General features: G+C 47.2%; 1 pseudogene across 1 annotated transcript; it reads right to left on the reverse strand.

The window, feature by feature from the left end:
* Positions 1 to 972: 972 nt before the first annotated feature.
* Positions 973 to 2026, reverse strand: LOC113006520 (histone H1 pseudogene; annotated as a pseudogene). Its single transcript, XR_013901669.1, has one exon. The product of XR_013901669.1 is annotated as a histone H1 pseudogene (transcript).
* Positions 2027 to 12014: the final 9988 nt, after the last annotated feature.

Genomic DNA, 12014 nt, shown 5'->3' on the forward strand with positions numbered 1-12014 from the left:
AATTGTGGAAATTATCATCGCATTCGTTTCCACGCTCAGCAAAACGACGTTATTTCAAAAAGAAAAATAATTTAGACTGGATTTCCTCGTTGAATCCTTTTTGGGGGGGACTCTCATTTCCTAATTGTCCCAAATAAGTGGCTTTCTCCTGAGCCCATTTTAAATGTGGAGAAACTCACTTGCAACAATTTTCTTGACGACGTGTAACGCTTTTAATTCCCAACTTGCAGATCTGCTCAAAGAAAAGAAATTCACAAGCAAAAATCAGTGCTTGTTCAAAAATGAAAAATAAAAAATAACAGAGATTATCAAACCAAACTTTCAGTGCACTGTGAAAGTATCAAAATAAAAAGGCCTTGTTAAGTCATGACACAAACTCCTCATCAACTTCACAACAGGAGAAGAATTATCAGCTAGATTCACTCCAAACCAACCATCAACTGCACAACACACAACATAACCCTAATGTCATATTAGCTATGAGTTTAATCACCAGGTCTGTGCTCTTCACTCATTTAAGCCACAGATCTATTTTATTCAATTTTTCCTTTTCCCCTTCATCATAAAACATGTGACATGCTGTCATGCACTTCACAAAAGACGTTTGTTCTGACGTATTCAGAGTTGTGTATCTAAATACAGGATTCACTCGCACATCAAAACAGGAAACTCAGTGTTTTAGAGTCTCCACTCTAACAAACTCCAACACATCCCATTCACTCGTGCTAGAATTCAGTCACCTTTCATTAATCTAAAAACCAATCAAATAATTTGCATATCGGCTATTAACCCACTAAGTTGACAGGACAACAGAAATGCATGTTCAAAATAGTATCACAAAAGACAATTTCCCTCATACAGTAAATTACTTGTGCTGCTCAATCAAGCAGGAAGCTTCTCCCAATTTACTATATCAACAAATAAATTTATTGTCTGATCTCTGGTTGGTCAAACCAGGATCTTTTTTCCCCACAAAAGTTAAACTGTTGTCCTGCAACCTAGAGAGTCAATTTTTTGCATTGGATAAATTCAGCATTTGATAACAAGTGTCTGCTAAATTGACACTATTTTAACACTGATGAAAGATAACAAGCTAATTTTCATTGCATGGGTGTTTGTGTTATTAGGCAGGTCTAATGCATGTCTGTGGAGCTGCATATCCAGCAGAGCATGTTCTTACAGCTGCCTTTCCTACACACTTCTCTGCTATTATTTAATCATTTCTTAACTAATGTGCTGTGAGTCCACTGGTCTTTGCATCACACGGGGTGACTTGGACAAGATGATAAACAGACTCACGCTTAAGATGTTGTCTAATCTTCATAAGCTCTCTTGTGTTTGTGTTAGTAGGGTTAATGCATGTTCTGCTTGTGTGTTGTGATTCTGTATATATTTCTATTTTCGCAGTGTTTCAGACTCCTTCACAATTTTCCAACTTAAGCAGTCAGTTTTGTTTTCCCCAGGTTTGCTAACCCAAATTTTGATTTCCCACATTTAATAACAAAATTTGTGTTCTCACCACTCTCACTATTGTCCTCTGCCACATCAATAGTCCAATAGCAGGCAGTTTCTCCTTCAGCTTTGTCCTGTCCCTCCTCTGATGCGGTTGACTTTGTGCTAGTGGCTGAAGTGCTGCCGCTGCCTTCTTGGGCGACTTCTTAGCAGCTGCTGCTGGTTTCTTGGCTTTGGCCGCGGCGGGCTTCTTGGCTTTGCTCTCAGTAGCCTTGTTCATCTTGAAGGATCCGGAGGCCCCGGTGCCCTTGGTCTGCACCAGAGTGCCCTTTGCCACCAGGCTCTTGATGGCGGTCTTGACACGGGCCTTGTTCTTGTCCACATCGTAGCCTCCGGCAGCCAGAGCCTTCTTGAGAGCGGCCATGGACAGGCCGTTGCGCTCCTTGGAAGCGGCCACGGCTTTCACAATCAGCTCGCCCACGCTGAGGCCGACCTTCTTGGGCTTGGAAGTCATCGTCTTCTTCTTCTTGGCCTGAACCTCTGCACAGGGCGCAGGGCGTGTTTATGATGGAGCCTTTCCCACCACAGCACTGGCACGTTGAACGCATCATGAAGGGTCCATTTCTTTCATGTCGCTAGCCAGCATGCTAGCCGCATGTGGCTTGCCCGAGTCACTCAGTCCTTTCTGAGCATTTCAACATGCTGCCACCGCCATCTTGCTCGCCCCTCCGTGGAATTCATCCAATCAGACAGGAAGATGGGTTTGCTTTCTTCTGCTGCTGCTGTTTATCCACATTGCTGCTGCTTTGCTGGGACTTTTTGTGCTCAGGACTTGCTGCTGTCTCTTTATCATGTTATTGCTTTGGAGCTGCATTCCTTATCTTCAGGGAGGAGTGAGCTCGCTTGTGAGGTTGAGAAACACATGGCACTGTAAATAAGTTAGCCAGAAACTTGGCCTGCATGTTTCCAATGATGTTAAAGTATAACTTTCTTCCGACTGCTGCATGTGGAAAATTGATTCAGGTCTGCTTTTCACCTGAAAGTGACAAACTAAGACATGTTCATTATTATCATCACTGCTTAATCAACACACATCTCTCTCTCTGTTTTTGTGAACAATCCTTTCTTAAAAGCAAAAAATAAAATCGTGGTTGTTTTTGGCTGATCAACACAAAACCTTTTCCCTATGATTTATTTTTCATCTACAATATAAATTCTTCCTCTTTTTCATCTGCATAAATAAATCACATGGCTGATGATACCATGGTGATCCATAAATATAATCACCAGTTTATTCAATTATTTTTAACCCAACAAAACAAATAAGATAAGATAAGATAACCTTTATTAGTCCCACACGTGGGAAATTTGTTTTGTCACAGCAGGAAGTGGACAGTGCAAAAGTTATGAGGCAAAAATTAGAATACAATAAGAATAAATACAGTACACAACTGTACAGAATAGAATAAAATACTATATACAGTAGAATACAATAAAATAAATATACAATAAGATAAAAATAGAATACAAATACTATATACAACTGAGTAAAAATACAACGATGACAGAAAGGATTATTGCACTTAGTATTATTGCATATGTATGGATGTGTGTGCTTGATCAGTTAAAGTCTTTATTATGGAGTCTGACAGCAGTGGGGAGGAAAGACCTGCGAAATCTCTCTGTCCCACACCGTGGGTGCCGCAGTCTCCCACTGAAGGAGCTGCTCAGTGCTGTCACAGTCTGCTGCATGGGGTGGGAGATGTTGTCCAACAGGGATGACAGCTTAGCCGCCGTTCTCCTGTCACTCACCACCTCCACTGGGTCCAGAGGGCATCCTAGAACAGAGCTGGCCCTTCGGATCACCCTGTTCAGTCTCTTCCTGTCCCCAGCAGAGATGCTGCCGCCCCAGCAGACCACACCATAAAAGATAGCAGAAGCCACAACAGAGTCATAGAAGGTCTTCAGGAGTGGGCCCTCCACTCCAAACGACCTGAGTCTCCGCAGCAGGTACAGCCTGCTCTGCCCTTTCCTGTAGAGGGCGTCTGAGTTATGAGTCCAGTCCAGTCTATTGTTCAGATGAACACCAAGGTACCTGTAGCTGTCCACAGCCTCAATGTCCATACCTTGGATGTTCAGTGGTTGCAGTGGAGAATGCTTGTGCCTGCGGAAGTCTACCACCAGTTCCTTGGTTTTACTGGCGTTGATCTGGAGGTAGTTCAGCTGGCACCAGTCCACAAAGTCTTGGGTCAGACCTCTGTACTCCTTGTCGTCCCCATCAGTGATGAGGCCGACTATTGCAGTGTCATCAGAGAACTTCTGCAGGAAGCACTGGGTGGAATTGTGGGAGAAGTCTGCAGTGTAGATGGTGAAGAGGAACGGAGCCAGAACCGTTCCCTGTGGGGCCCCCGTACTGCAGACGACCCTGTCCGACACACAGCCCTGAGTCCTCACATACTGTGGTCGGTCGGTGAGGTAGTCCAGGATCCAGGTAGTGAGGTGATGGTCCACTCCAGAGTTCACCAGCTTGTCCTTTAGAACCGAGGGAAGAATGGTGTTGAAGGCACCATAAAGGCAAACAAACAAGGCAAATAAAGGCAAATAAACAAAAACATGATGCTGATGCTACACACACACGAGTCAAGGTGCAGGAAAACTGCTCACGGGAACGCTGCACACTCCAGTTATCACAGTTATCAGAGCTCTGTTCCCCTCTCTTTGAGTAGTTCTCAGACAGCTCTTGATCTGATAATGTGTAGCTTGCTCATCAGCTCAGAAGAAAAAGAAAAAAAAAAAACGCAACGCAACATCACACAGTAGTTGCATGCTCTGCCCACAGCGGCAAAGTCTTACACTTTCATATTCAATACAGCTTCTCCATCATGTACTATTAGATGTTTCATACAGGGTTCAGCATATTAGTTGTCTTCACAGGTGTGCTGTATATCTCAACAATGGCTCATAATAAGTCTTTCACACAGGTCAAGTGCCTATATGCACTTCATTAGTTTGAATATTTATCTATATCACTTCACCTCATATGTCATTTTACAAAATTTGAGCAACCACAAGCTTAATGTAGATTACTTTTAACAACTATCCACCTCAATTAAATCTATGGTCTGGCACACAGGCTGTTGTCGATCAGGGCAAGCTAAAGAGTTAACATTTTGTGTCAGCAAGGGGTGGGGGAAAAGCCATCCACCAGAGCATATCTCAAGTGCTACTGATGTGGGCTGGCCCTGTCCACACACTCCTGGCTGCTTAGGAAACCATGATAACAACAGCAGTCGGTGTCACAGACCACGTGTTCTACTCCGTACACACTCACACAACAACAACAACAACAAATATCCTCACTCACAACCAACAAAAATTAGGCCTATTGTCTCAACGCAGTCTCACACAGTGACCGCATGCTCTGCCGCACACAGTGGCAAAGACTTACAACGCAGTCTCACACAGTGACCGCGTGCTCCGCCGCACACAGTGGCAAAGACTAACAACGCAGTCTCACACAGTGACCGCGTGCTCTGCCGCACACAGTGGCAAAGACTTAAACTTACTTGGCGTTGCTTAGCGTGTAATATCAGCATCGAATCCCGCCGATCGCCATTCATCGAGGAGAAAAGACAGACAGCGAATCCACAGGAACTTCCTGGCTGACGTCAGTCTTTCAGCGTGTCCCTCCTCCCCTCGGTGAATGCGATTCCAGGGCTCCGGCTCTCGAAGGACCAATTTATGATAGGTTTGTAGCTTGAACCCATCCGCTGGAACGTTGAAGGCAATATAATTACACTGCAAAGCAAGACACAAGTAGGCAAGCTTCTTCATGTTTCTCGTGCACGGGAGAGAACCGGACAGGCACCGTTCCTTCGCTTGACCCCAGTTGCTCTCGTCCGTTCTCCCGTACCACTGTTCTTTTATTGAGGTTACATGAATATGCATAAGTTCATTAACATATGACGTCTACATACACACAAAGAGTACCTTGCCTGTGTGTGTGTGTGTGTGTGTGTGTGTGTGTGTGTGTGTGTGTGTGTGTGTGTGTGTGTGTGTGTGTGTGTGTGTGTGTGTGTGTGTGTGTGGACTGCTGATCAAAGGGTCAAACATCCTTGGTCAGGAAGAGGGTAGCCTCCCCCTCACCCTGGATGGTTCATCCTAGATAACACGGTGAGGAAGTCCTGCAGTTCATCTAAACAAAGAGCACTTAGACTAGAACAGATGCAACTACGTTAATCCTACCATAAAACAATAAGACACGGTATGACCTCTCATGCTCCCAAAGTGCTGTCTAATACACACAAAGTTTGCAGACTATCAAGGATCAAAACCTCTACCAATCTACAACTAATCACAAAACTCTAAGCATATATAAGTAAATATTTCTAAGCATAAATGACAATCAACAATACAAATCTAACACATTTCACCTCTCATCCTAGAAGCTTCTTCAGCTCTAACACCAAATGGTGGAGAATCCCAGGTATTTAAACCCTTGTGGGAGTTGTCCCTCAATAGGGTTAGAACCAACACAGACAAATCATGTCTAAGTGACTCCAGTTTGTTCATGTAAATGGGGAGTCCTCTTTCAACACGTTCTCATCCCAAAGTGTAACATATTACGCCATGTGACAAATTGTCGGTATGTTACACTTCTGGCTACCCAAAACGTCTCTATGTTATGTGTACGGAAATGTCAGGAAACACGAGTACCGTTTGGAATTAATCTACACATGTACATTTCGTTTTACTTTCTCATCATTAATCACTTTGGAAAACACTATCTAATACGATTAAGACTGTGTTTATGTCATGATAGCTGTGTGGCAGGCAGGATGAGGACCCAAAATGCAAACTCACGGACTCAGGGGATAAACTCAAAATCACAGCTTTAATGCTGGAAGGCAGATCACAAGAAATACAAAACCTAAACCGGGAACAATAACTAACACTTGCAGAGAGACACAGGGAAATCCACGCAGCTAAGAGGGAGACTACGACACAGAACTGAGGGAGACGCAGACGCGGAACAGAAAACAAAAAGGAAAGCACAGCTCAGTTCAGGGGGCCGGCCGTGCACAAGGCAACGGCGACGACGTGGAAACAGTTCAGGGGGCCGGCCGTGCGCAAGGCAACGGCGGCGACGAAGGAGACGACGGAGCAGTTCAGGAGGCCGGCCGCGCGGAAGGCAGCGGCGGCGGCGGCGAAGGGGACTGAGCAGTTCAGGAGGCCAGCCGCGCGGAAGGCAGCGGCGGCGGCGAAGGAGATGACGGAGCAGTTCAGGAGGCCGGCCGCGCGGAAGGCAGCGGCGGCTCTCCAGTGTTAGGCGTGCTGGCCATGGCCCGGTGGGCACAGGACCAGACGAGGCAGGACCAGACGAGGCACAAGCTGAAGCTGGACCAGGAGGAGCAGAAGCCAAAGTCGAAGCTGGGCCAGACGAGGATGAAGACTCTGAGGCTGGGCCAGACGAGGACGAAGACTCTGAGGCTGGGCCAGGCGAAGATGAGGCTGAAGCCGGAGTCGAAGCTGGACCAGGCGACGGTGAAGCAGGAGCTGAGACTGAGGCCGGACCAGGCGAAGCACAGGCTGGAGCTGGACCAGGTGTGGCAGAGGCGGAGGCTGGACCAGACGGCGACGTGGACGGAGACACGGAGGCCGCAGCTAGCGTGGATGAAGACACGTCCACTGCAAACGAGGACGAGGCTGCTGGGGGAGCAGCTGGTGGCTGAACGGGCCCCTCGGAGAGGTTCCCCTGAACCCCCAGCGGAGACGAGGAGCGGCTGGAGAGGTTCCCCTGAACCCCCAGCGGAGACGAGGAGGTGCTGGCCGGGCTGAGCAGAGCCGCCAGCGGAGACGAGGTGCTGGAGAGGTTCCCTTGAACCCCCAGCGGAGATGAGGAGCTGCTGGAGGGGTCCTCCTGAACCACCAGCGGAGACGAGGTGCTGGAGAGGTTCTCCTGAACCCCCAGCGGGAACAGAAGCAGAGCCAGCAGGTGCAGAGATTTCTGCCTGAGGGGACGCTAACTGTAGCTGCACAGGGCACGCAGTCGGCTTGGGATGCAACCGCTGGGGCTGTGCAGGACAAACAGTCCGTCCAAGCTTTGTTAGCACGACGCTGTCCTCAACTGGCTGAGTGAGCTCACAAGAGCCTCCAGCAGAGGATGGCGGTGACTGAACGAGTTGCTGAACTACTAACTGAGCTAGTAACAGAGTTAATGACTGAGCTGATAATGGAGCTGATAACTGTACTAGAGACTGAACTGGTGACAAAATAAGAAACTGTGCTAATAACTGAGCTACTGACTGCGTTATGGACAGAAATGCCAGTTGTAGTGGTAGTTGCGCTTGTGGTTGAGCAGGTGTCTGACTCTTAGCTGCTCTCCTTCTGGGAACAGGAACAGGTGCTAGGCCTGGCCGAACACTAGTCATCCCCACTCCCACCCGAGTAACTGAGACGGGTGCAGTAGTCGGCAGGGTCACGGCTGACCTCACCCGGGGAACCGGAACAGGCACAGGCGACGGCTGGGTGTCCATCAACCCCACCCGAGGAGCAGGTACGGGTGCCGGGATGAACGGAGCCTCTGCCAGGCTGGGGATAGAAGCAGGGACCGGCTGGACCTCAGCCACCCTCTCCCGAGGAACTGATACGGGAGCAAGGGAAAGCTAGGCCCGCGCTGCCCTGGTTACAGGAACTGGAGTTTGAGAGCAGAGTTCAGGAGCAGCAACAGACACTGGGAAAACCAAGTTATTGACGCCAAACTCAGTTTTAGGAGATCTAGGTTTAAAGCAAGCAGGTCCTAGGAAATCCACTGCTATAACACTCTCCAGGTTAGCGCTAGCAGTCCTGGAGGAGGTTAGCTCAGGGACAGTCACCGAAGCAGTTTCAAAACAGACAACATCAACAACTGTCTCTTGAGGAACGGTGTGCTGTCTAACACAGGTCAGAGAAGGAAGAACGCCAGAGACAGTTCTTTTCAGAATCGAGGCTGGAAGGACAAACACAGGTTGAGAAACAAAGTCAATTTTCATATAGTCCATAGGTGAACCAACTCGGCAGGCTGACTCAGATCGAACTGGATGGGGAGCCACACAGTCCAGGGACGAAGTAACACCCACAACAGTTTTCACAGCAACAGGTTCAGAGGAGTAGCGAACAGGATCAAGCATGCGTTGCCGTGGGTCACAAAACTTGACCTGATCAAGCAACTCTTTAACGCTTAACCCTAGTCTTTCAGTTAGCTTAGCAAAGGAAGCGACCATCTTGTTATCGCTCACTCGAGAAACTGAATGATTAAACACTGGTTGTGGACCTGACTGGGCACCACTGGACATGTCAAAAGACAGAACGGGTTGGCACATGAAACAGTTACTAGAAGGAGCATCAGTTACAGAACACTCAGTCTCAGATGGTTTGGCTGATGATGGTGGTGGTGTGTGGCTGAGTTCAGACTGGAAAACCCCAGAGTGTACAGGCTGGTTAAAACAGTTCTGTGGGGCTACAATGCTGGTAGCAGTGTGTGGGTGAGTCTGGTGTAGGATAGCTGTCTAAACAGGGAACTGAATACAAAAATACAAGAGAACTAAGAATACTGGGCCAACACGGCCCAGGACCATGACAGTTTAAGGTTAGAGATAAGGCTATGGTAAGGAATAAGATTTACGGTTGGGGCTGGAATACACGGCTGGAACGTGTATTACCACCGGGAGCATCATTCTATTCCCTGAAGTCACTAAATTAGCCCGATTCCATCCACAATCCGGCGCATATCATAGGTACATGCAAGGGTACCTTTTGCTTTCCTATGGGACACCTCGGGACGTGACAAATCATGGGTATGTTATGCATCGGGAATGAGAACGGTCTGCCTCTTCACACAAGAAGGTTAATAATGGAGTTCTACAAGGTTCTGTGCTAGGTCCAATCCAACATTATATATTATTACAACATATACCCTAAACCCATATACATTCATTGCTATGTACTGTAGATGACACCCAACTTTATCTATCCATGAAGCCAGATAACACACATAAATTGGTTAATACCATATACCGTTATTACCGGTAGTTCCCAACTTTAAGAAGGGGGACCAAAGGGTATGATCCAACTATAGGGCAATCACGCTCCTCAGCCTCCCTCGGAAAATATATGGCAGGGTGCTGTAATAGAGACTTGGTCTGTTAGTTGAACCCAGATACAGGAAAAGCAATGCAGTTTTTGTCCTGGTCATGGAACGCTGGACCAGGTCTATTCTCTGAAGAAAATTTCAGGATACATGGGTGTTTGCCCAACTAGTCTACATCTGTGTTATGGAAGCATTTCACTGCTTTCTTTATAGTGGAAGTGATCCAATCAAAAATGATCTCTAAACCTTTTATATATTTTAGTTAACTGAAACAACTTTAGATTTAATCTACGATAATCTTAGGGTATTTAGTTTACTAAAACTAAAAGAATTTAGGTTCCCAAATTATGACTGAAACTAAACTAGATTCGAGGTTCGACTAGCGGACAAATGCTCCTTTCCAGCACCCTGGCATAGACTTTCCCAGGGAGGCTGAGGAGTATGATCCCCCTGTAGTTGGAACACACCCTCCGGTCCCCTTTCTTAAAGATGGGGACCACCCCGGTCTGCCAGTCCAGGGGTACTGCCCCTGATCTCCACGCAACATTGCAGAGGCGTGTCAACCAGGACAGCCCTACAACGTCCAGAGCCTTCAGGAACTCGGGGCGGACCTCATCAACACCAGGGGCTCTGCCACCAAGGAGTTGTTTAACTGCCTCAGTGACCTCGCCCCCGGAAATTGGTGGGTCATTCCCCTCATCCCCAGACTCTGCTTCCTCCTCGGAAGACGTGTCAGTGGGATTAAGGAGGTCCTCAAAGTATTCCTTCCACCGCCTGACAATTTTCTCAGTCGACGTCAGCAGCGCTCCGCTAGCACTATACACAGTGCAGGTAGAGCACCGCTTTCCCCTCCTGAGACGCCTGACGGTTTGCCAGAATCTCTTCGAGGCAGTCCAAAATTCTTTTTCCATGGCCTCTCCAAACGAGGCTTTTCTTGTACAGTACTCAATCCAGGCAGTGCACAGGTTGGTCAGTCTGATCTTACAGTCTTGGGTGACTGCACTATCTACCAGTAGCTGGTGTTTTGCCCCTCTAGTGTTCCTGGCAATTCTTTTCTGTGCCCTGGACATGTATTGAGCCTTGCGCCTGTTCATTCTGGCCACTATGATGCCTGCCAGGAGCTTCCCTATGGTACTGAGGCAGGTTATTGTCTAGCGGTTGCATGGTACTGGTCTCTTCAGTAGCTCTGAACCATTTCAGGGCCTGGTGATGTCCTCCTCTTCATGTTTGATATCCTTTCTTTCTTAGTCTGCCACTATAATGGTTACTGGATCCTGTTAAGGGAAGCTGCTGTGGTCTGCTCTTAGATCCACTACCCACTGAGCATTGTTGTTATGGTTTGCTGTATTTCTTCGGCATCCATTTCTTTATCAGTTCCAGTCTGGTTTTAGAGCTCGGCATAGCACAGAAACCGCCCTTCTGAGAGTTTTTAATGATTTGCTTTTAACTGTTGACTCTGGTTGTGCTGCTGTCTTAGTAACCCTGGACCTGACAGCAGCCTTCGACACTGTTGATCACAACATACTGCTATCCCGCCTTCAACATTGTGTCGGTTTAAAGGGCACTGTCTTAAAGTTTTTCCAGTCCTATTTGAATAATAGGAGTTTTTCTGTTCACCTTGGTGAACTGTCATCTCCCAGAGCTCCTTTAACCTGTGGCGTACCTCAGGGGTCCATACTAGGCCCCCTGTTGTTTATTCTGTACTTGCTCCCTCTGGGCGATGTGCTCCGTAAACATAATGTGTCCTTCCACATCTTTGCCGATGATATTCAGATCTACCTCCCTCTGAGGTTGAACTGCAATGTTTCTTTGCAGCCGCTACTCTCCTGCTTGTCTGACATTAAGACTTGGATGACTCTTAACTTCTTACACCTTAATGAAAGCAAAACTGAAGTCATTGTGTTTGGGCTTCCTAAAGATCCCAACTTCTCTCTTGACTTTTTGGGACCCCTAACCTCCGATTGCACTTCTTCCATTAAGAGTCTTGGTGTTATTTTTGACAATGCTTTTAAACTTGATAAACAAATCAGCTCTGTAGTTAAGGGATCTTTTTATCATTTGCGGATTTTAGCCAAAGTCAAGTCTTACCTTTGCAGGAACGATCTAGAAAGAGTGGTCCATGCTTTTATTACTTCACGGCTAGACTACTGCAATTCCCTCTATGCTGGCCTAGATCGTTCCTGTCTACATCGCCTTCAACTGGTGCAGAACGCTGCCGCTCGCCTGTTGACCGGTTCAAAAAAAAGAGACCACATCACTCCGGTTCTCTGCTCTCTCCACTGGCTCCCAGTTGCCTTTAGGATTGATTTTAAAATCTTATTGCTGGCTTTTAAGGTTTTAAATGGCACTGCACCTTCTTACCTGTCAGAACTCCTTAGAACTTATCGCCTCAGGAGATCTTTGAGGTCAGCCGACCTGATGCTTTTAGATGTTC

The sequence above is a fragment of the Astatotilapia calliptera genome, chromosome 15 (genome assembly GCF_964374335.1).
Source record: "Astatotilapia calliptera chromosome 15, fAstCal68.1, whole genome shotgun sequence".
Lineage (NCBI taxonomy): Eukaryota > Metazoa > Chordata > Actinopteri > Cichliformes > Cichlidae > Astatotilapia > Astatotilapia calliptera.